At 48.7% G+C, this 25,823-nt stretch overlaps 1 protein-coding gene across 17 annotated transcripts in view; it reads right to left on the bottom strand.

Moving 5' to 3' along the window:
• The window catches only part of CACNA1D (calcium voltage-gated channel subunit alpha1 D), a 923,074-nt gene that overhangs the window by 263,165 nt on the left and 634,086 nt on the right, over positions 1-25,823 (bottom strand). The gene's annotated exons all lie outside the window — the stretch shown is intronic.

The following is a 25,823-nucleotide window of genomic DNA, read 5'->3' as shown; positions in this document are numbered from 1 at the left end:
TATAATAAAACGCTTCTTCACTCTCATGTGTTTCCTCCAGTTTATTTCCTGCTTCTGCCTGGTGACATCACGCATGGAGACAGCCTATCACCTTCTGTGGTTTGGAAATACCGTTTCAGAGCCTTTCACATTGCACAATGAAACGGGTCTGAACCGTGTAGGACCCTGCTTTTTACCCGTTTTAAAATACTGGTATTCCGTAACCAGTAAATTCAATGTGGCGCTTTCAGACCGCAGCTTAACCCGTTTTAGAAGGCTTAAAAACCGTCAATTTACGGGTTATAGCTGCGGTGTGAAAGGGGTATTAGTTACTAGCCATGATTATATTTCCAGGAGAGAGCAAGCTACTGTATGTCTCTATGAATTAATTCTGGACCCGGGCTTCTCCCAGAGAGGAGATTTTTAAAGTAGCCATGTGGCATACTGGAATGTTAGTAGACAAGAGATATTGGAAAGTTCCAAAAGCCTTTTAATTCTTATCAGTGAGTGGGGGAGTTTTATGGCCCCAACACCAGTTACTTGCAGACCCTGCCACATGTAGGGGGTTAGGACAGGAAGTGCAGGGGGATTTTAGCAAAAGGAACAAAGCACAGGACAGTGCAGTGTGAGCTGAGGACTGAGGATGGAAGGCACAGGCTAAGTGTCCAGGAGAAACGCAGGCTGGGGACTGTGGAACAAGAATGGCACTCCACAGTCCCTGGCATGATGGAAAGAAGAGCAGCGTGTGGGTGTTGCTATGAAGAGAGGGAGAGCCAGCAGCTTCAGCGAGAGATGGAGAGTGCAGTGTGAGAGCCACAGTATGCAGAGTACAGTGGAAGGAACCAGGAACAAAGGACCTTCAGGGGTACCCAAGAAGCAGGACGGGAGGTGTGAGTCTGCAGGATAGGACGAGCTGGGTGAGTGGTAGGAACCACGTTTGGCGGAAGGCCCCCAGTAACGTGTACATGAGATCCCGTTTAGATAGAGCCCCTAGCGAATGGGGGAGAGCACACTAAAATGAATTTCAGTTTGCGAAAGCCGCACTACTGATTCCCAGAGACTGCGCTGGTATGTACTGTACTGTAATGCTGTCACATCACTGTTAATGCTGTTATTGCCCGTGAAGCAAATGAAAGGAGATGTAACTTGATGTAACCCATATGAATATTGCGCTGGAGAGGAGAACAAGGAGTTAAATGTTACTGTCGTGATAACCCTGTCTGAACTGTGAATAAACTGCTTGCTTATGTGATGACATGGCCTGGTGTGCAATGCTTTTTTAATATGACTGATGGACAGGCCGCTGCCCGGCTATCACAATTTGGCGTCCACGAACAGGATCGGTACCGAAGATTTATTTGACAATTTGGGGAAAACTTTATTGGGAGGGGCCCATGAAAGCCAGCTATCTCTTTTGACCCAGCGAACTGGGGGAGACAAGGGCCGGCACGGGCAGGTTCTAAGTGTTTGGCACAATTGCCAGAAGATGTTGGAACATTCATGATCATCTGTGACCCAGGACTGTAATTCACAGGAAATAGGCAGCAGTATATGTGATTTGTATTTCATGTGATGTTTTGCATGCCATGTTTTTCTGCTCATGTGATTGTTATATTGTGTGTTTGCATGCCATGTTTTTTTGCTCATGTGATTGTTATATTGTGTATGATGTATACTTCAATTATGCTTGTTTATTGTGTGTTATGTTTTGACCTTGCTGTAGAGTATAAGAGACTGTTCCTTGCTAGACTTTTTGCAAGCTCATAGTTAATTAGTTATATTGCGTGGGGACACGCAAGATTTTAGCAGGGATGTATGTGGCATACTGGAATGTTAGTAGACAAGAGATATTGGAAAGTTCCAAAAGCCTTTTAATTCTTATCAGTGAGTGGGGGAGTTTTATGGCCCCAACACCAGTTACTTGCAGACCCTGCCACATGTAGGGGGTTAGGACAGGAAGTGCAGGGGGATTTTAGCAAAAGGAACAAAGCACAGGACAGTGCAGTGTGAGCTGAGGACTGAGGATGGAAGGCACAGGCTAAGTGTCCAGGAGAAACGCAGGCTGGGGACTGTGGAACAAGAATGGCACTCCACAGTCCCTGGCATGATGGAAAGAAGAGCAGCGTGTGGGTGTTGCTATGAAGAGAGGGAGAGCCAGCAGCTTCAGTGAGAGATGGAGAGTGCAGTGTGAGAGCCACAGTATGCAGAGTACAGTGGAAGGAACCAGGAACAAAGGACCTTCAGGGGTACCCAAGAAGCAGGACGGGAGGTGTGAGTCTGCGGGATAGGACGAGCTGGGTGAGTGGTAGGAACCACGTTTGGCGGAAGGCCCCCAGTAACGTGTACATGAGATCCCGTTTAGATAGAGCCCCTAGCGAATGGGGGAGAGCACACTAAAATGAATTTCAGTTTGCGAAAGCCGCACTACTGATTCCCAGAGACTGCGCTGGTATGTACTGTACTGTAATGCTGTCACATCACTGTTAATGCTGTTATTGCCCGTGAAGCAAATGAAAGGAGATGTAACTTGATGTAACCCATATGAATATTGCACTGGAGAGGAGAACAAGGAGTTAAATGTTACTGTCGTGATAACCCTGTCTGAACTGTGAATAAACTGCTTGCTTATGTGATGACATGGCCTGGTGTGCAATGCTTTTTTAATATGACTGATGGACAGGCCGCTGCCCGGCTATCACAGCCAAGTACTATGTGACCTAAATCCCTCTGAACATTTTAAATCTGCCCCACCTGCAGTGCAACATGGTTTTGCCCAAGTGCACAGTTACTTGTGCTTATTTGCTATACTCCCACTTCAGACTCAGGCACCAAGATTGAAGGTCATCCTTTAAGAGAGAGAGACAGGGTGTTTCACAAAACTCCCTTACAGCTATTGAATGGACTGGAGACACTCCTTCTCATGGGATCCTGACCATTATCGAGATACAGATCCCAGGTGAATATTAACAGTCAGCGGTTCAGCCAAGATTTGGAAAGCACCTGACTGGCCGCCGTGGAAGCCGTCCAATCATGTGTCTTTATTTCATAACTATCTGGGCAGCACTACATCTGCATACTACAAATTAGGGACAGCACGGATACGGAGAACCACATCCTGAGGGCTGACATCACTTTTTAAGAAGCTGAGTAACTGAAAAACTAGAAGTGGCGCAGAATCCGTATAGGATGGGGAACCATGGGAGACAACTTCTCTGAAATGATTGGGGGTGCTCACATGATGTCCAAGGGGGCTGTTATTTAATAATGGCAACGACAGTTAACAGTTTATAGGTTGAACTTGCAACATTAATGAATGATGTAAATCCATACTGCATACTGTGTATGCAACGTGTCCTTTGCAGAAACGGAATAACACGTGAGACTCCAGAAACCTGGGTTTTCCTACATTTGTATCCAAATAAACTATATGAGAAATGGCTAAAACATTAAGTACGACAAACATGATTACTACCACACAGCATTATTCTCTATTGCACTAATCCCCGTTATAAAGGCAATGCGTACAAGTGGCATGAGGCCTGATTCAGAGATAGACGCAATGTTGATGTTGGATGCAGTGGAGTAATTTTTTGCTACTGGCATGCGCATAAGACACAATGAGCATGTGCCTCCATGGTCATGTGGTGGCGGTCGCAGTGAGGATTTATTCACCAAGTGAGTGGCAGCCAGGGAGCATTTGTGAAGGTACTGGGTCAATGGCGAATCAAAAGCAGGCGTGTCATCACCGTTTTTGGATGTGTCACAGCTTGTGACTGGGATTCCGTACATTAAAATGGCTCCAGCACCTTACCTTCGATGGCCATGCAGCGACAGGGGTGTACAGAGTGAGCTGGACCTGGGCAATGTAGAGGGGTGCGGCCTAGTTGCAGGAGGTGTGGTCATGCCCCCTAAAAAACTACTAATAGATAGTACTGTAGGTGCCGCATCTTAGAGCGGCAGCCTGCACGGGGGGGGGGGGGGGGGGGAGGTCTACCTGTTAGCCAGGGGCAGATCCATTGGGGGAGCTCAATCAGTGTTACTACCATATTTCCCCTGCAGGTAGAGGAGGATTGCTGTAGCACAGCTGCAGCACCCTCCCGAGACCCACTGCAGTGTGTGCTGGCTGCTGGGGAGACAGAGGCTAATGCCGGCTGACAGGTGAGGAAGGCAGGGGGTGCTAGACCCCTTCAGCAATCCCGGGCCAGGATTATTAGTACCCGCCACCCCCCCTCTATGTGCCTCTGTGCTGCGCAACCAAATGATTACTCAGAAAGTCAATTGTTCACCGATGTGCGTCTGATGGTTGCATCTCAGACAAATCAGAGAGGACATGGCACTTGACCAGTAGTAAATATTTATTAAAGGGGTACTGTACAGGTGCCAGAATGCGTGCAGGCATGCCCAGGGCATCAAAATGACCAGAGAGGGCACTGACTAACTTGCAAGGGTGCAGTCATTTGTTCTAAAGAATAACATAGCACAATCTAATTTCTGTATAATGTGACAAATGACAATGACACACTAAAAGCTTGTTGTGCTTAGAGTGGCATGAAAGTATTTTTAAAGTACAAAGTCCATTTTTCCAAATGACGACTGCAAAGCCTTTGTCTTCAGGAGTTGTGACCTGGTGTGTTACCACAAAGGTCAGACTAAATCAAACCAGAATCCAGAGTACTTTGCTTAGCAGCAGGGGAGGCCTCAGTGCGATTCCGAAATGAAGTGGTAATGAAGGCCTGCACAGTGTTGGGCTATGCGCTGTTCGGGGCACTTAGATTTAGCATTGCAAATATACAGTGATCAAGCTCTATAACTGTACAGAAGCACAATTTCTGCAAAAGGTCAGGCACCAAGTGCTACCAAGTTCTCATGTTGTGCTGCTAACTTCAGGAGCTAGTATAACATTCATGGTGAAAATGAGAATTTACTTACCGATAATTCTATTTCTCATAGTCCGTAGTGGATGCTGGGGACTCCGAAAGGACCATGGGGAACAGCGGCTCCGCAGGAGACTGGGCACAAAGTAAAAGCTTTAGGACTAGCTGGTGTGCACTGGCTCCTCCCCCTATGACCCTCCTCCAAGCCTCAGCTAGGATACTGTGCCCGGACGAGCGTACACAATAAGGAAGGATTTTGAATCCCGGGTAAGATTCATTACCAGCCACACCAATCACACCGTACAACTTGTGATCTGAACCCAGTCAACAGCATGATAACAGAAGGAGCCTCTGAAAAGATGGCTCACAACAACAATAACCCGATTTTTGTAACAATAACTATGTACAAGTAATGCAGACAATCCGCACTTGGGATGGGCGCCCAGCATCCACTACGGACTATGAGAAATAGAATTATCGGTAAGTAAATTTTTATTTTCTCTAACGTCCTAGTGGATGCTGGGGACTCCGAAAGGACCATGGGGATTATACCAAAGCTCCCAAATGGGCGGGAGAGTGCGGATGACTCTGCAGCACCGAATGAGAGAACTCCAGGTCCTCCTCAGCCAGGGTATCAAATTTGTAGAATTTAGCAAACGTGTTTGCCCCTGACCAAGTAGCTGCTCGGCAAAGTTGTAAAGCCGAGACCCCTCGGGCAGCCGCCCAAGATGAGCCCACTTTCCGTGTGGAATGGGCTTTTACAAATTTTGGCTGTGGCAGGCCTGCCACAGAATGTGCAAGCTGAATTGTACTGCAAATCCAACGAGCAATCGTCTGCTTAGAAGCAGGAGCACCCAGCTTGTTGGGTGCATACAGGATAAACAGCGAGTCAGATTTTCTGACTCCAGCCGTCCTGGAAACATATATTTCCAGGGCCCTGACTACGTCCAGCAACTTGGAATCCTCCAAGTCCCTAGTAGCCGCAGGCACCACAATAGGTTGGTTTAAGTGAAATGCTGAAAACACCTTAGGGAGAAATTGAGGACGAGTCCTCAATTCCGCCCTGTCCGAATGGAAAATCAGATAAGGGCTTTTACAGGATAAAGCCGCCAATTCTGACACGCGCCTGGCCCAGGCCAGGGCCAACAGCATGACCACTTTCCATGTGAGATATTTTAACTCCACAGATTTAAGTGGTTCAAACCAATGTGACTTTTGGAATCCAAAAAAAAACTACATTGAGATCCCAAGTGCCACTGGAGGCACAAAAGGAGGCTGTATATGCAGTACCCCTTTTACAAACGTCTGAACTTCAGGGACTGAAGCTAGTTCTTTTTGGAAGAAAATTGACAGGGCCGAAATTTGAACCTTAATGGACCCCAATTTCAGGCCCATAGACACTCCTGTTTGCAGGAAATGTAGGAATCGACCCAGTCGAATTTCCACCGTCGGGCCTTACTGGCCTCGCACCACGCAACATATTTTCGCCAATTGCGGTGATAATGTTTTTGCGGTTACATCCTTCCTGGCTTTGATCAGGATAGGGATGACTTCATCCGGAATGCCCTTTTTCCTTCAGGATCCGGCGTTCAACCGCCATGCCGTCAAACGCAGCCGCGGTAAGTCTTGGAACAGACAGGGTCCTTGCTGGAGCAGGTCCCTTCTTAGAGGTAGAGGCCACGGATCCTCCGTGAGCATCTCTTGAAGTTCCGGTTACCAAGTCCTCCTTGGCCAATCCGGAGCCACGAATATAGTGCTTACTCCTCACCATCTTATCAATCTCAGTACCTTGGGTATGAGAGGCAGAGGAGGAAACACATACCCTGACTGGTACACCCACGGTGTTACCAGAGCGTCTACAGCTATTGCCTGAGGGTCCCTGGACCTGGCGCAATACCTGTCGAGTTTTTCCCAATGGTTTATAATCCTGTGGAAGACTTCTGGGTGAAGCCCCCACTCTCCCCGGGTGGAGGTCGTGCTGAGGAAGTCTGCTTCCCAGTTGTCCACTCCCGGAATGAATACTGCTGACAGTGCTATCCCATGATTTTCCGCCCAGCGAAGAATCCTTGCAGCTTCTGTCATTGCCCTTCTGCTTCTTGTGCCACCCTGTCTGTTTACGTGGGTGACTGCCGTGATGTTGTCCGACTGGATCAACACCGGCTGTCCTTGAAGCAAAGGTCTTGCTAAGCTTAGAGCATTGTAAATGTCCCTTAGCTTCAGGATATTTATGTGAAGTGATGTCTCCAGGCTTGACCATAAGTCCTGGATATTCCTTCCCTGTGTGACTGCTCCCCAGCCTCGCAGGCTGGCATCCGTGGTTACCAGGACCCAGTCCTGAATGCCGAATCTGCGGCCCTCTAGAAGATGAGCACTCTGCAACCACCACAGGAGGGACACCCTTGTCCTTGGTGACAGGGTTATCCGCTGATGCATCTGAAGATGCGACCCGGACCATTTGTCCAGCAGGTCCTACTGGAAAGTTCTTGCGTGGAATCTGCCAAATGGGATTGCTTCGTAGGAAGCCCCCATTTTACCCAGAACCCTTGTGCATTGATGCACTGAGACTTGGCTCGGTTTGAGGAGGTTCCTGACTAGCTCGGATAACTCCCTGGCTTTCTCCTCCGGGAGAAACACCTTTTTCTGGACTGTGTCCAGGATCAACCCTAGGAACAGACGACACGTCGACGGAACCAGCTGCGATTTTGGAATATTGAGAATCCAATCGTGCTGCCGCAACACTATCTGAGATAGTGCTACACCGACCTCCAACTGTTCCCTGGATCTTACCCTTATCAGGGAATCGTCCAAGTAAGGGATAACTAAAATTCCCTTCCTTCGAAGGAACATCATCATTTCGGCCATTACCTTGGTAAAGACCCGGGGTGCCGTGGACCATCCCTACGGCAGCGTCTGAACTGATAGTGACAGTTCTGTACCATAAACCTGAGGTACCCTTGATGAGAAGGGTAAATTTTGACATGAAGGTAAGCATCCTTGATGTCCCGAGACATCATGTAGTCCCCTTCTTCCAGGTTCGCAATCACTGCTCTGAGTGACTCAATCTTGAATTTGAACCTCTGTATGTAAGTGTTCAAAGATTTTAGATTTTAGAATCGGTCTCACCGAGCCGTCTGGCTTCGGTACCACAATAGTGTGGAATAATACCCCGTTCCCTGTTGCAGGAGGGGTACCTTGATTATCACCTGCTGGGAATACAGCTTGTGAATGGCTTCCAAAACTGCCTCCCTGTCAGAGGGAGACGTCGGTAAAGTCGACTTTTGGAAACGGCGAGGGGGAGACGTCTCGAATTCCAATATGTACCCCTGAGATATTACCTGAAGGATCCAGGGGTCTACTTGCGAGTGAGCCCACTGCGCACTGAAATTCATTGAGAACGGGCCCCCACCGTGCCTGAGCTTGTAAAGCCCTAGCGTCATACTGAGGGCTTGGCAGAGGCTGGAAAGGGTTTCTGTTCCTGGGAACTGGCTGATCTCTGCAGCCTTTTTCCTCTCCCTCTGTCACGAGCAGAAAAGAGGAACCTTTTGTCCGCTTGCCAACAAAGGACTGCGCCTGATAATACGGCGTCTTATTTTGAGAGGCGACCTGGGGTACAAACGTGGATTTCCCAGCTGTTGCCGTGGCCACCAGGTCTAAAAGACCGACCCCAAATGTCCCCTTTCAAAGGCAATACTTCCAAATGACGTTTGGAATCCGCATCACCTGACCATTTTACTGGTAGAATTGGACAACGCACTTATACTTGATGCCAGTCGGCAATTATTCCGCTGTGCATCATGCATATATAGAGATGCATCTTTTAAATGCTCTATAGGCAATAATATACTATCCTTATCTAGGATATCAATATTTCCAGTCAGGGAATCCGACCATGCCAACCCAGCACTGCACCTCCAGGCTGAGGCGATAGCTGGTCGCAGTATAACACCAGTATGTGTGTAAATACCTTTTTTTGGATACCCTCCTGCTTTCTATCAGCAGGATCCTTAAGGGCGGCCATCTCATGAGAGGGTAGAGCCCTTGTTCTTACAAGCGTGTGAGCGCCTTATCCCCCCTAGGGGGTGTTTCCCAATGCATCCTAACCTCTGGCGGGAAAGGGTATGCAGCCAATACTTTTTAAGAAATTATTAATTGTTATCGGGGGGAAACCCACGCATCATCACACATTTTATTTCTCAGATTCAGGAAAACTACAGGTAGTTTTTCCCTCACCGAACATAATACCCCTTTTTTGGTGGTACTCGTATTATCAGAAATGTATAAAACATTTTCCATTGTCTCAATCATGTAACGTGTGGCCCTACTGGAAATCACGGTTGTCTCTTCACCGTCGACACAGGAGTCAGTATCCGTGTCGGCGTCTGTATCTGCCATCTGCCTGATGGCCTATGAGACATCTGGACAGGCACAAGCTGAGTAGCCGGCTGTCTCATGTCAACCACTGTTTTTTTATATAGAGCTGACACTGTCACGTAATTTTCAACAGTACATCCACTCAGGTGTCGACCCCCTAGGGGGTGACATCACTGTTACAGACACTCTGCTCCGCCTCCACATCATTTTCCTCCTCATACATGTCGACACACACGTACCGACACCCAGCACACACACAGGGAATGCTCTGATAGAGGACAGGACCCACTTAGCCCTTTGGGGAGACAGAGGGAGAGTTTGCCAGCACACACCAGAGCGCTATATATGTATAGGGACAACCTTACAATAAGTGTCTATCCCTTATAGCTGCTTATATCTGTTATTTTGCCAAATAAGTGCCCCCCTCACTTTTTTACCCTGTTTCTGTAGTTGCAGGATGCAGGGGAGATTCTGGGAGCCTTCCTACCAGCGGAGCTGTGTGGGAAAAATGGCGCTGTGTGCTGAGGAGATAGGCCCCGCCCCCTTCACGGCGGGCTCTTCTCCCGCTTTTTACTGGAAAACTGGCAGGGGTTAAATACATCCATATAGCCCAGGAGCTATATGTGATGTATTTTTCGCCAACTAAGGTAAATTCATTGCTTCCCAGGACGCCCCCCCCCAGCGTCCTGCACCCTCAGTGACCGGAGTGTGAAGTGTGCTGAGAGCAATGGCGCACAGCTGCAGTGCTGTGCGCTACCTTATGAAGACAGGAAAGTCTTCTGCCGCCGATTTATGGACCTCTTCTTGCTTCAGCATCTGTAAGGGGGCCGGCGGCGCGGCTCCGGGACCCATCCATGGCTGGGCCTGTGATCGTCCCTCTGGAGCTAATGTCCAGTAGCCTAAGAAACCCAATCCACTCTGCACGCAGGTGAGTTGGTTTCTCTCCCCTAAGTCCCTCGATGCAGTGAGCCTGTTGCCAGCAGGTCTCACTGAAAATAAAAAACCTATTTAAACTTTTACTCTAAGCAGCTCAGGAGAGCCACCTAGATTGCACCCTTCTCGTTCGGGCACAAAATCTAACTGAGGCTTGGAGGAGGGTCATAGGGGGAGGAGCCAGTGCACACCAGCTAGTCCTAAAGTTTTTACTTTGTGCCCAGTCTCCTGCGGAGCCGCTGTTCCCCATGGTCCTTTCGGAGTCCCCAGCATCCACTAGGACGTTAGAGAAAACTGTTTTGGAAGATTTACTGTTAAGCAAAATGTAGTTTGTACAATGTTTGCGAATACATAACATCAGGGTCATCTTAACGGGCGTGGATCATTAGAGCGACAGTGTCTAGGTCGACAATGTTTAGGTCGACCACTATAGGTCGACAGTCACTAGGTCGACAGGGTTGGAAGGTCGACAGGGTTTCTAGGTCGACATGTGCTAGGTCGACAGGTCAAAAGGTCGACATGAGTTTTTTTGTGTGTGTGTGTCGTTTTCTTCATAGAGTGACCAGGAACCCCAATTAGTGCACCGTGTCACCTCGCATGGCGAGCGAAAGGATTACCCTTCCAATCGTAGTCCACGTGGATCGTTAAGTATGAAAAAGTTCAAAAAAAGATTTTCTTTAAAAAAAACTCATGTCGACCTTTTGACCTGTCGACCTAGCACATGTCGACCTTCCAACCCTGTCGACCTATAGTGGTCGACCTAAACATTGTCAACCTAGACAGTGTCGATCTTCAGACCGGATCCCCATCTTAACATATAGGCACACTTGGCAGCTGCCCAGGGCCCATGATTCTAGGGGACTTCCAGCAGGGACAGACTGGTGTCTCTGGAGCTTCTTGGGAAACATTTATAGAATGCTGCCCGGCCCCTCTGATTTTGAATTAGACACAATCAGAGTGGGGAGGCAGCATTCTCTTCCTGCCTCCCAGCCTGCAACCAGACAATGAATGGCTGTCAGCATGCTGATTGGTGGATGGCTGGAGCTATCCACCAATCAGAGTGCTGCCAGCCATTCATTGGATGGAAGCATGTGGATAGACAGCGTAGGACCGCAAGAGGGGTAAGTTATGATTTTTTTTTATTCCCGTGAATGGGTGGGTAGGGGCTCCAGTGCATTGCTTTGCGCAGGGCCTACATTGCTGTTACATAAGATTTTCTGGTCAGGTCACTAAATTAACCTAGTAATTTGAATATCACTTTTGGACTGCAGGAATTTCATTGGCGACAAGAATGATGCTATTCAGTAAGTAGGCAGGAGAGGAGGAAGAATCCCTTATATTCGACTTGTATCCTGTAGGTGGCACTGTCACATTTGCAGCCTATGCAGACGTCTAGATGCACTGTTAAAGTGCTCTGCTCAGAAAAGAGAAAACAGTATATTAATAACTTGAACTACTTTTTATATGTTAATATAGAAAACCCACAAATCTGACTTCCCTGACTCCTCCCATGCCACTGAAAGCATCAACCAGTTTTGAAATTATTTATAATAAATGTTATTAAAAAAGGAGGCTTAGGTGAAAACAGGTTGCAGTCAGTAGGTGCAACATCAGATCACCATCATGACCATCGGTTGTGATGGTTCCAGCATTGGCCATCTGCGAAAGCCAAAGGCTGTCTGTGCACACGAGGCCAAGAAATCTGCATTGCACCCTGGCCTTCGCACTTCCAGGCCTGTGCTACCCTCTACCCACCTGTAGTGGCTTAGAGGGATTGCAAGCTAATTCACAGATGGAGGCCTGCACATGCGCTGGACACATTCTAAGCAAGAGCATGCCTCCCACCATTAAAGGAGTCGCAGCTGCTACTACTTACCAGCCACCTCTGAATGAAGCCGATTGTTTTGTCACCAATGTAAAAAAACATGTATTCTGATGCCCCATCCTCAGGGCCGGTTCTACCATTAGGCAGCTGCCTAGGAGCACCGACCCCTGGAGGGCACCACTGAATTTATCTAGCAAAAAACCGAAGGATGTCTCTGTATTCGACCTCCTCCTTTTACACTGCACTGGCCGCTGCTGTGAGTCTAATCAGGTGCAGCTGCCGCTATCAGGATGGACCACATAGTGCCTCAGCGCTTCCTCCATGCCAACACGTGTAACATCAAGCCATGTTATGACACATAGGAGGCAAATGTAACTAAGACTCCCGAGGGGCGCCCCCACAACCGCTCCTCATAGCCCTGATGTACCTCCTCCAGGCTTCTGGATCCCGGCTCTCCAGCAGCAAGCAGCACCTGGCTACATGTCTGCACCGGCAGCATCGCTGTAATGCTGCTGCTGCCTGTAAGAGGAACCATGCCAATTACTGCGGGACCACAGACACACTGGCGTATTTATAATGGGTGCAGTGTGTGCGGTACACACGGGCCCCTGAGTCCATAGGGGGCCACACCACACATGCTGGGGGTCAGTAATGTACTTACAGATGGGGGGATGGAACATAAGAAAGAGCATACAAATTATGTATACCTGTATATGTATGTATACATATACAATTAAAGAGTTGTAATTTGCATCCTGGTGGATGGTATGCCGGCGTTCAGAATCCCGGCGCCGGAATCCCGACACCTGTCAGAATGCCGGCGCTGGAATCCTGACAGCCGGCATCCTGAATGTTAGTACGCCAGGGAGGGTTAGGGAAAGGGTTTATTAATTTCATTCAAAATGTCGGTATTCTGAAGGTCGGGATAGCGCTGTCGGGATTCTGACCAGGTGGCTCATTGTTGCGACCAGGTTGCTGAGTTGCGTACACACGTGCATATGCATTGCAACAATGACTAGCTGCGCCTATTTGCACTCGCAACCTGTAAATTCAATGCATATGGATCGCGAGTGCAACTATACGCATGCTCATGCCGGTGTGCGCACGCATCGCGGCAACCTAGGCGCACCCGCGACTATACCACAGACATAATGAACACTACATGACTAGCGGCCTGATTCAGATGTGGTTGGAGTGAGCATCGCTGCTGCTTACATGGAAACAGTAGTGAAGAGCAGATATGATAATACAGCAGGAGGCATCTGGTATAAGTAGACGCCTCCCGCATGCATGTGTGATCCAGTGCTGCACCCAAGAATACAGCATTGGAACACATGCAACACCATCATCATGTGCATATACAGGCGCTGTCACACACAGAACATAGGCCTGCCACATATTTTACTCAGCAGAGTTTGCTTGTGCAGTGATGTGAATAAGATGCATTTTCGGCAAAAATATTCACCAATGCTAATGGAGTTGCATGGGACCTGTCAGCTCACTGATGCCATGCATCTCCCTCTGCGTGGCGTATCAAGGCAAGATGTATGAGGACACATCTGTACATATATATCTCTATATTTGTGTGTGTGTGTGTGTGTATATATATGTAGCCACGCTTATTGTGGCTACATCTGCGCCCCGGCACGATGGGGCGATCGCGAGCACCGACGCAAGAATGGGAGCTCTGTATACTTCCTCGGCGCGGCTAGGTGCGCCAAGAGTGTCGCCTGCGATGTAGCCATGCTAGATGAGCGTGGCTACATCTGTGTATATATATTTTCAGTTCCCTTTTCTCTATCTTTGTGACTCCTGTGACCAACCTCTGGAAGACCACCCTCTGGACGACCAACCTCAGCAAGACCAACCTCAGCAAGAACAACCTCAGCAAGAACAACCTCAGAAAGGGCACCAGTAGAAAGGGCACCATCAGGAAGACCATTCTCTATTGGACTGCTGCAATGTTGCACTGCTGGAGAGGAAGAAGCTGGAGAGACCTGTACCATCTGTTTCTCACAGTTTGAGATTGGAGAGAAAGTAGCAGTTCCATCCTGCCTCCATGTTTTCCATTCTCCATGTTTGGCTCAAAGGCTTCAGATTAACATCGTTTGCCCCCTGTGCCGCGCACTGTGCTTTGACTTCAACACATTCTGCCAGTCTCTATGAAAGATCCCAACAGCTACTAATCTACAGGTCAAGCATATAAAACAACGTGACTGGCAACAACGAGGGACGAGACAGATAAATCTCTTTTAGATGATTCATACAGTATCTCCGTTCCTGGAGCTGGGAGGTCTCTTGCTTCTGAGGTCGTTGGACAGGAAAGTACAGTGCTTTTTGACTGCAGCCTTGGAATTCTGTGTGGTTTGCTTTTCTCTTTCTTTCTTTTTTATTCCTTCTCTACCCCCTTCAATTTCTTTTTTGAGTCCTGGTTTGTCTAGCCCCTCTTGGTCTTTTTCCTTTTTTTTTTTTATTTTTTTAATTTTCTCTTCAGCTGTCTATCTAATTTTTTCTGTATGATTTGTCCCACCCCAGACTGGTCTGCTGGCTTTCCAGCCAGGTATCTGACCGACATGAGGGTTCCCCCAGTCTTGGCCACACCATCCAAATAATCAATCATAATCTTTACACTTTTACAGTGTTTCTTTCTCCTTTTCACATTTTTTCTTTTTTATGTGATTTTTTTTTTAAACCTGGGGATTAGAGCTACTGGCGACACCCCAAAAAAAAAAAAAACCGCACTGGGCAGCCACCTCATGGGTGTGTTGGAAGAGCTGCTAAGCTGATCATTATTTTTAAAATGTGGACAGTTACATCCAACTCATTGACAACTTAATAACTTAAACCAAGGCAACACCGGTACTTCAGCTTGTAATTTATAATTCTTAATTAATCTTATAAAGAATAACAGTAACTAAGAAGAGGAAAGATAAGAAATACAACGCAGGAAGTAGAAAGGGAAAGAGAGGGGAAAGGTAAAAAATGGATAAGGGAAGGATCAGACGCCATAGAGTAAAAAAAACAAAAAACCAGAAAGAACAAGTTCGTGGTCCATGAATATAGGGGAGACGATCGGATTGAATCAAATAACTCAGATCACGTGTCTTGTGGGATCGCGGTCATGTAAGTCTTATAGTCAGCTGAGGACTTCTATTCCAACCAAGTGAACCAGATGCTAGCAAAATCAGAAGGTATGTCTGTTGAAGTGACCAAGATGTCCTCTCTTGACATAAAGTAATCAATCTTATCGAACCATTCCTTGTGTGTGGGAGGTTTTGGAGAGTTCCGGGATACCTGAGCGAGCTGCATTACCAAGATGCCGGAGTAATGATTTTTTTATATTTATGCACCGGCATCGAAGAGTGACCAAAATGCGGGGTCTTTAGGTACTTCTAGCTTTAAGTGGCTGTTTAGGACCGCTGGCCCCTGGAGGGCAACACTGAATTCATCTAGCTAAAACCTGAAGGATGTCACTGTATGCGACCTCCTCCTTTAACACTGTGCTGGCCACTGCTGTGAGTCTAATCAGGTGCAGATATCACTATCAGGCTGTACCACATAGTGGGGCAGCTGTATTAAGCCTGGAGAAGTGATAAAGCAATGATAAGTATCAGGTGAGAATGCACCAGCCAATCAGCTCCTAACTGCCAATTTACTTTTTGGAGCTGAATGGCTGGAGCGTTATCACCTTGCACTTATAACTGCTTTATCACTTCTACATGCTTAATACATCTGCACTGTGTCTCAGTGCTTCCTCCATGCCGACACGTGTAACATAAAGTCATGTTAAGGCCCACAGGAGGCGGATGTAACTACGGGGTAAATGTATGAAGCAGTGATAAGAGTGGAGAAGTGAGCCAGTGGAGAAGTTGCCCACGGCAACCAATCAGCATTGAAGTAACATTTATAATTTGCATACTATAAAATTATACAGAGCAGCTTATTGGTCGCCATAGGCAACTTCTCCACTGGCTCACTTCTACACTCTTATTACTGCTTCATACATTTACCCCTATGGCTCCAGAGGGGAACCCCCATGGCCGCTCCTCATAACCCTGATGCACCTCCTCTAGGCCTATGGATCCCAGCTCTCCAGCAGCACCTGGCTACATGTCTGCACCCGCAGCGTCGCTGTAATGTTGCTGCCGCCTGCAAGAGTTATCCTGCCAATGCCGTGGGAAACACAAGAAAACAACATAAGGTAAGTAACCCATGGGGGTTCTGCGGGACCACAGACAGTACAGATCTTAAAGTCTGATGGGTGGTTTGCACTTGTAAATAGCATAATAAGGAGACCACAGGCACTGGAGCACAATCAGAGCCTTAACTACGTGTGTGGCACACAGTACAGTTGCCCTGAGGGCTCAACTGCCCGCATCCTTTGCCTAAAGTCAGCGGCATTGTAATGAGTCAAACTGACTCATTACAAGCCGCCTGTGTGCGTGTGCTGCTGCTGGAGAGGAGCAGCTCCGGGGGCAGAGGAGGAGGAGGTAGGGGGACTCCGAAGCCGTAGCAGCACTATGTAATTGGTGGCGGCGCCGCTGCAGCTGTCTCTCTCCTTCGCATTGGCTGGCTGCGATCACTCCCTCCCTGCTGCTGGCGCACTTCCGCCAGGGAGCAGGGAGGGAGGGATCACGGCCAGCCAATGTGAAGGTGAGAGACAGCTGCAGCGGAACCGCTGGCTGCACTGTTATTTTGTTTCTTCTGCAGCAACAGCAACCAGGCAGCCAGCAGGTCTGACACCTCTCCATAGTCAGGAGGATCAGATATCCTGCTTCAGCTGCTGGGCCACCTTCACGGAGCTGCTGCTGTGTAACTGCCTGGGCTGTGTGGAGGTGCCTAGGTCTCTTATGTGCGCAGTGGTAGAGAGGCGGCGCCTGACACATGACACTGTGAAGTCACGTGATGCTGGGAGTGCTAGGGGAGGGAAGCAGCCGTCATCATAGGTAAATTGTCTATACCAGCGGCGGTATTGATCCACATGCACCCTGGCCAGCTCGCGTGGTAAGGGGGAGAGGGGAGACAGTTGCGGCTGGGGGGCGGGGCCTCGGACGTCCGCTGGCAGGCTGCTGTGTAGTAGGAAAACAAATCCTGTCTACAGCAGCACAGTGATCTGCAGTGCAGAAACTGTGGGCCTATTTTGAAGGTGGGCCTGGAGCTGCAGCTTCATCAGCCCCAGTGTTAATCCGGCTGTGTGTGTGTGTGTTTGTGTGTTGGGGGAGGGTGTCAGCACGGCCCAGACGGAGTCAGAAGTGCCCATAAAGAGGAGCTGATTGTCCTCAGAGCTGCGGCAGGTGACTGAAATTGGACGGCCGCTGCAGTGCTGGGGTTAAGGGTAGGCTGCTGGAGGAGGACACGAAGCAGGAGAAGTCAGAAGCTGCTGCTGCTGCCGCCGATGTACCGTCCCTCCTCCTCCGGCATCCCTGGTCACTGTCCCGAAGCCTCTGCTCCGTGGATGTTGGACCAGGGTGGGGGAGATGACTGCAGCGCCGGCCTGGAGGTGGACCCTCAGGTGCCGCTGCTGCTGGAGGATGGCGGTGACCCCCGGCTGCTGCTCTGGAGGAGAAGAGCGCCCAAGAAGTTCCTGTATGACCTGCAGGTTTGCTGGTGAAGAGGAGCATGCTGAAAGGTGGCTCTCTCCCCCCCCCCCCCCCTCTCTCCCTCTCCCGTGTCCTAATGTGTAAAAATGGGACTCTGCCTGCCGTAATGTGCAAAAAAGGGGGACTCTGCCTGCCGTAATGTGCAAAAAAGGGGGACTCTGCCGCTGTAATGTGTAAAAAGAGGACTCTGCCCTTTCGTAATGTGTAAAAAGGGGACTCTGTCTGCTGAAATGTGTAAGAAAGGTGGACTCTGCCGCCGTAATGTGTAAAAAGGTGGACTCTACAGCCATAATGTGTAAAAAGGTGGACTCTGCTGCCTAATGTATAAAAAGGTGGACTCTGCTGCTTAATGTGTAAAAAGGTGGACTCTGCTGCCTAATGTGTAAAAAGGGGAACTCTCCTGCTGTAATGTGTTAAAAAAAAGGGGACTCTCCTGCTGTAATGTGTTAAAAAGGGGGACTCTCCTGCTGTAGTGTGTAAAAAAGGGGGACTCAGCCTGCAGTAATGTGTAAAAAGGGACTCTGTCTGCCGTAATGTGTAAAAAAAGGGGACTCTGCCTGCCGTACTGTGTAAAAGGGGACTCTGCCTGCCGTATTGTTTAAAAGTGGACTCTGCCTGCTGTACTGTGTAAAAGGGGATTCTGCCTGCCGTAATGTGTAAAAGGGGATTCTGCCTGCCGTACTGTGTAAAAGGGGGACAATACCTGCCATACTGTGTAAAAGGGGAAACTACCTGGCATAATATGTGATAGGGGCTCTAACTGGAGTAATGTGTAAAATGGGACTCTACCTTATGTAATGTGTGTAAGTGGCGCTACTGTGCGGCGTAATTTGAATAATAGAGACTTCTGTACAGCGTAATAATATGAATAGGTATTATTTTGTGGCCACACCCCTATATTTTTGGCACACGCCTACGGCATGCACTGGTCCTGTTTTTTATATGGGGGGTTGCCGATGCGGCTTCTTGCACACAGTGCTAAAATGCCTAGTAATGGCACTGGGCACAATACAGTACAAATGGATGACGGGGGGGTCAGTAACGAACTTACAGAGGCGGGGATGGAACACAATAAAGAGCATACAATTAAAGGGATGTAGTTGGCATCAGAATTCCGGCGTAGGAAGCCTGACAGCGGGCATCCTGAATGTTAGTATGCCAGGGAGGGTTAGGCTGCGGGGAGGGAGAGTTAGGGAAAAGGGGTAGGGTTAATTAATATCATACAAAATGTCAGGATTATGGTGGTCGACATATCACTGTCGGTACTCTGACTGCTGGCATCCCATACCCAACACCAATTAAGTATCCTCACTAGACCCCATATACAGTACAGTATATATGAAAAAAGTGAAACTGTCCTCAGTGTCCTATATGATTCCTAACATACCGGCTAGCGTGTATACATAAAGAATAGACGGCACTCAAAGACTTTTAAAGTGAAAGTATATTGTGAGCAAAGACTTGGTTTACAATATACTTTATAACTTTAAAATTCCTTGAGTGTTGTCACTTTTCTCTGTATATGTATAATGATGCCATTCACCCCAGACCACCTAGTGGTCACCTGCATCTCCCCACCAGTAGATGAGGGGGAGGGAGGTGGGGGATTGCAGGTTAGGGGGCATTAGCCTGAAGCTTTGCCCTAGGGTACAGAGAGATCTTGCACCGGCCCTGCCCATCCTCATCTAATAGCTCATGAGCAGGACACTCCGTCCTCCCCACTACATTTCTCTAACTATGCCAGTTTGTATAGGCATGTTATTATCTATGTGCTTATAACTATATATATGCCACACTGCAGTTCCCACAGCTCATACTTTGTCACACTGTAGTGCCCCCAGTTCACACTATGCTCATTGAAGTGCCCTTAGTTCTCACTATCCCACATTGTGGTGCCCCCAGATTACACTATGCCACAATGCAGTGCCCCAGTTCACACTATGCCCCATTGTAGTGCCCCCAGTTCAGACTATGGGGCAGATGTATTAACCTGGAGAAGGCATAAGGAAGTGATAAACCAGTGATATGTGCAAGGTGATACAGGCACCAGCCAATCAGCTTCAATATGTAAATTAACAGTTAGGAGCTTATTGGCTGGTGCTTTTATCACCTTGCACATATCACTGGTTTATCACTTCCTTATGCCTTCTGCAGGTTAATACATCTGCACCATTGTGCCTAATTCAGACCTGATCATAGATGTGCTAAATTTAGCACATCTACGATCAGTTTCACAGACATGCGGGGGGACGCCCAGCACAGAGCTAGTCCGCCCTGCATGTCTGGCTCTGCCCCCCCCCCCCCCTCTTCCCACGCACAGGTACAAAAGCATCACACGGCGGCGATGCTTTTGTACCTGAGGAGTAGCTCCCTACCAGCGCAGCTCCTGCGCGCTGGCAGGGAGCTACTCGTCGCTTCCTGGGTTGCAGCGGCTCTGTGGACGTCACGCAGCCGTCGCGGCACGCCCCCCGCATGGCCTGGGCACGCCTGCATTGCACGGACCGCAACCCCAAAACGGCGGCCCAACGCCGCCTGCCCGCCCAGCGAACGCCTCTGCCTGTAAAATAGGCAGAGACGATCGCTAGGCTGAGATGCCGATAGCATCTCTGGCATGCGCCGGCGCGCGCATGTGCAGTTCAGACCTGAAAATGCACAGTAGCGATCAAGTCTGAATTAGGCCCCGTGTCACATTGTAGTACCCTCAGTTCTCACTATGCCTCACTGTAGTGCCAACAGTATACATGTAGCCATTGTAGTGCTCCCAATTCATATTATCCCCTACAGTGCCCAAAGTTCCCCAACAGTGCCTCTTCACCTAGTCCCCTGTGCTGACACTTTCCTCAGAATATGCTCCTACAGTATTTAGCTCCTGGACCTCATACATGCAGCAGCTGCACAAGATTGACTGGGAGGCTTTTAGAAAGAGACTGTCTACATACTACTCCCCACAATCTAGTGATTTCTATACATTGTCAATACTAGTGTATTACTAGTATAATGGTGAACAGTATGTAGCCAGTCCTTTTCTGCAGTGTATTTCATACAATGTATTGAATTTAAGGATGCTGAGTGCCTACAAATCAGCGTTAAGTGAGGTGCAGGGGAGATGGGCAACCCGAAAGCATTGGGCCCCAGAGCAACTGCACCCCTTGCACCCATTACAGTTATGTCTCTACAGATTGCCCTAAAGGTTTATGTCTATCCCGTTTGTATCACTGGTCTGTAGGATGCTGCAGAAGTTTACATTGCATTATGAATACATGCTAATAATAAAAAAATAAGATTTTAAACCTACCGGTAAATCTTTTTCTCCTAGTCCGTAGAGGATGCTGGGGACTCCGTAAGGACCATGGGGTATAGACGGGCTCCGCAGGAGACATGGGCACTATAAAGAACTTTAGAATGGGTGTGCACTGGCTCCTCCCTCTATGCCCCTCCTCCAGACCTCAGTTAGAGAACTGTGCCCAGAGGAGACGGACAGTACGAGGAAAGGATTTTGGTAATCCAAGGGCAAGATTCATACCAGCCCACACCATCCATACCGTATAACATGGAATATACGCAACCAGTTAACAGTATGCAACAAACAGTATCAGGCAAAGACTGATTTCAACTGTAACATAACCCTTATGTAAGCAACAACTATATACAAGCCTTGCAGAAAATAGTCTGCACTGGGACGGGCGCCCGCATCCTCTACGGACTAGGAGAAAAAGATTTACCGGTAGGTTTAAAATCTTATTTTCTCTTACGCCCTAGAGGATGCTGGGGACTCCGTAAGGACCATGCGGTTTATACCAAAGCTCCAGACGGGGCGGGAGAGTGCGGACGACTCTGCAGCACCGACTGAGCAAACGCAAGGTCCTCATCAGCCAGGGTATCAAACTTATAGAACTTTGCAAAAGTGTTTGAACCCGACCAGGTAGCTGCCCGGCAAAGCTGTAAAGCCGAGACGCCGCGGGCAGCCGCCCAAGAAGAGCCCACCTTCCTAGTGGAATGGGCCTTTACCGAATTTGATAACGTCAATCCTACCGTAGAATGAGCCTGCTGAATCGTGTTACAGATCCAGCGAGCAATAGTCTGCTTCGAAGCAGGAGCGCCAACTTTGTTGGCTGCATACAGGACAAACAGTGCTTCTGTTTTCCTAACCCGAGCCGTCTTGGCTACATAGATTTTTAAGGCCCTGACTACATCTAGGGACTAGGAGTCCTCCAAGTCACCCGTAGCCACAGGCACCACAATAGGTTGGTTCATATGAAATGATGAAACTACCTTGGGCAAAAATTGAGGACGAGTCCTCAACTCCGCTCTATCCACATGGAAAATCAGACAGGGGCTCTTGTGAGACAAGGCCGCCAATTCGGACACCCGCCTCGCAGATGCCAAGGCCAACAACATGACCACCTTCCAAGTGAGAAATTTTAATTCAACCGTCTGAAGCGGTTCAAACCAGTGAGATTTTAGGAACCGTAATACCACGTTAAGGTCCCATGGTGCCACTGGGGGCACAAAAGGAGGCTGGATGTGCAGCACTCCCTTTACAAAAGTCTGGACTTCTTGGAGAGAAGCCAATTCCTTCTGAAAGAATATAGATAGGGCTGAAATTTGTACCTTAATGGAGCCTAACTTCAGGCCCATATCCACTCCTGTCTGTAGAAAGTGGAGAAAACGGCCCAGATGGAAATCCTCCGTAGGAGCATTCTTGGTTTTAAACCAAGAAACATACTTCCTCCAGATACGGTGATAATGTTTCGCCGTCACCTCCTTCCTAGCCTTTATCAGCGTAGGGATGACTTCTTCCGGAATACCTTTCCCAGCTAGGATTCGGTGTTCAACCGCCATGCCGTCAAACGTAACCGCGGTAAGTCTTGGAACACGCAGGGCCCCTGCTGTAACAGGTCCTCCCTGAGAGGAAGAGGCCACGGATCTTCTGTGAGCATTTCCTGAAGATCTGAGTACCAGGCCCTTCGAGGCCAATCTGGAACAATGAGTATTGTCTGCACTCTTTTTGTCTTATGATACTCAATATTTTTGAGATGAGAGGAAGAGGAGGAAACACATAGACCATGGTGTCACCAGGGCGTCCACTGCTACTGCCTGAGGGTCCCTTGACCTGGCACAATACCTCTGAAGCTTCTTGTTGAGGCGTGACGCCATCATGTCTATTTGAGGAATTCCCCAAAGACTTGTTATCTCTGCAAAAACTTCTTGATGAAGTCCCCACTCTCCTGGATGGAGATCGTGCCTGCTGAGGAAGTCTGCTTCCCAGTTGTCCACTCCCGGAATGAAGACTGCTGACAGAGCGCTTACGTGATTTTCCGCCCAGCGAAGAATCCTGGTGGCTTCCGCCATTGCCGCTCTGCTCCTTGTCCCGCCTTGGCGGTCTACATGAACCACGGCTGTGACGTTGTCTGATTGAATCAGAACCGGTAGGTCGCGAAGAAGATTCTCCCCTTGTCGTAGGCCGTTGTATATGGCCCTTAATTCCAGTATGGTGATGTGTAGACAAGCCTCCTGGCTTGACTATAGTCCCTGAAATTTTTTTCCTTGTGTGACTGCTCCCCATCCTCGGAGGCTCGCGTCCGTGGTCACCAGAACCCAGTCCTGAATGCCGAACCTGCGACCATCTAGAAGGTGAGCACTCTGCAGCCACCACAGGAGAGACACCCTGACCCTGGGGGACAGGCTTATTTTGTGATGTATTTGTAGATGGGACCCGGACCACTTGTCCAGAAGGTCCCACTGAAATGTCCTCGCATGAAACCTGCCGAATGGGATGGCCTCGTAGGCTGCCACCATTTTCCCCAGAACTCGAGTGCATTGATGAACAGACACTCTTTTCGGTTTTAGCAGGTCTCTGACCATGGTGGTCATTCCGAGTTGTTCGCTCGGTAATTTTCTTCACATCGCAGCGATTTTCCGCTAATTGCGCATGCGCAATGTTCGCACTGCGACTGCGCCAAGTAAATTTGCTATGCAGTTAGGAATTTTACTCACGGCATTACGACGTTTTTTCTTCGTTCTGGTGATCGTAATGTGATTGACAGGAAGTGGGTGTTTCTGGGCGGAAACTGGCCGTTTTATGGGTGTGTGTGAAAAAATGCTGCCGTTTCTGGGAAAAACGCGGGAGTGTCTGAAGAAACGGGGGAGTGTCTGGGCGAACGCTGGGAGTGTTTGTGACGTCAAACCAGGAACGAAACTGACTGAACTGATCGCAGTTGCCGAGTAAGTGTGGAGCTACTCAGAAACTGCTAAGAAGTGTCTATTCGCAATTCTGCTAATCTTTCGTTCGCAATTTTACTATGCTAAGATTCACTCCCAGTAGGCGGCGGCTTAGCGTGTGCAAAGCTGCTAAAAGCAGCTAGCGAGCGAACAACTCGGAATGAGGGCCCATGTTCTGGAGGTCCTGGGCTTTTTCCATCGGGAGAAAAACCCTCTTCTGTTCCGTGTCCAGAATCATGCCTAGGAATGATAGTCGAGTCGTTGGAATCAATTGTGACTTTGGCAGATTTAGAATCCAACCCTGCTGTTGTAGCACTCTCAGGGAGAGCGACACGCTTTTCAGCAATTGATCTCTCGATCTCGCTTTTATCAGGAGATCGTCCAAGTACGGGATAATTGTGACTCCCTGCCTGCGCAGGAGCACCATCATCTCCGCCATCACCTTGGTGAAAATCCTCGGGGCCGTGGAAAGCCCAAACGGCAACGTCTAAACTGGTAATGACAGTCCTGTACAGTGAATCTCAGGTACTCCTGATGAGGAGGATATATGGGAACATGAAGGTATGCATCCTTTATGTCTAGTGACACCATAAAATCCCCCCCTTCCAGACTGGAGATCACTGCCCGGAGCGATTCCATCTTGAATTTGAACCTTTTCAAGTACTGGTTTAGGGATTTTAGATTTAAAATGGGTCTGACCGAGCCATCCGGCTTCGGGACCACGAACAGCGTTGAATAGAACTCTTTCCCCTGTTGGACTAGGGGAACCTTGATAATCAGGGCTGTTGACACAGCTTTTGAATTGCAGCTAACACTACTGCCCTCTCTGGGGAGAAGCTGGCAAGCCGACTTGAAAAATCGGCGAGGGGGCACCTCTTCGAATTCCAGTTTGTAGCCTTGGTATACAATTTCCATCGCCCAAGGATCCACGTCTGACAGAACCCAGACCTGGCTGAAGAGTCGAAGACGTGCCCCCATCGGTGCGGACTCCCTCAGTGGAGCCCCAGCGTCATGCGGTGGATTTAGTAGAAGCCGGGGAGGACTTCTGTTCCTGGGAACTAGCCGAAGCAGGCGTTCTTTTCCCTCTACCCTTACCTCTGGCGAGGAAGGATGAGCCCCGACCTCTTCTGGACTTATGCGACCGAAAGGACTGCATCTGATATTGTGGAGTTTTCTTTTGCTGTGGGGGAACAAAAGGCAAAAAAGTAGATTTACCCGCGGTAGCCATGGAAACCAGGTCCGCGAGACCTTCCCCAAATAAAACTTCACCCTTGTAAGGTAAAACCTCCATATGCTTCTTTGAGTCGGCATCACCCGTCCATTGGCGGGTCCACAGGGCTCGCCTAGCAGAAATCGCCATGGCGTTGGCTCTCGAACCTAGCAGCCCAACGTCTCTTTGAACGTCTCTCATATATAAGACTGCGTCTTTAATGTGACCTAAGGTCAATAAAATGGTATCCCTATCTAGGGTATCAAAGTCAGCTGACAAGGTATCTGTCCAAGCTGCAACTGCGCTACATACCCATGCCGATGCTATTGCCGGTCTGAGTAAAGCACCCGTATGCGTATAAATAGATTTTAAGGTAGTTTCCTGTCTGCGATCAGCAGGATCCTTGAGGGCTGCCGTGTCTGGAGACGGTAGCGCCACCTTCTTGGACAAGCGCGTTAAAGCCTTGTCCACCCTGGGCGAGGATTCCCACCGTACCCTGTCCTGTGCAGGGAAAGGATACGCCATAAGAATCCTCTTGGGAATCTGCAGTTTTTTGTCTGGAGTTTCCCAAGCTTTTTCAAATAACTCGTTCAGCTCATGAGATGGGGGAAAGGTTACCTCAGGTTTCTTTTCCTTATACATGCGCACCCTCGTGTCAGGGACAGAGGGGTCATCTGTGATATGCAAAACATCTTTTATTGCAATAATCATATAATGAATACTTTTGGCCAATCTCGGCTGCAATCTCGCATCATCATAGTCGACTCTGGAGTGTCGGTATCAGTGTCTGCTATTTGGGATAGAGAACG

Source organism: Pseudophryne corroboree, chromosome 9 (genome assembly GCF_028390025.1).
Source record: "Pseudophryne corroboree isolate aPseCor3 chromosome 9, aPseCor3.hap2, whole genome shotgun sequence".
Taxonomy (NCBI): Eukaryota; Metazoa; Chordata; class Amphibia; order Anura; family Myobatrachidae; genus Pseudophryne; species Pseudophryne corroboree.
Note: the sequence above shows the minus strand (reverse complement) of the source record. Positions and strands in the feature narration are given on the sequence as shown.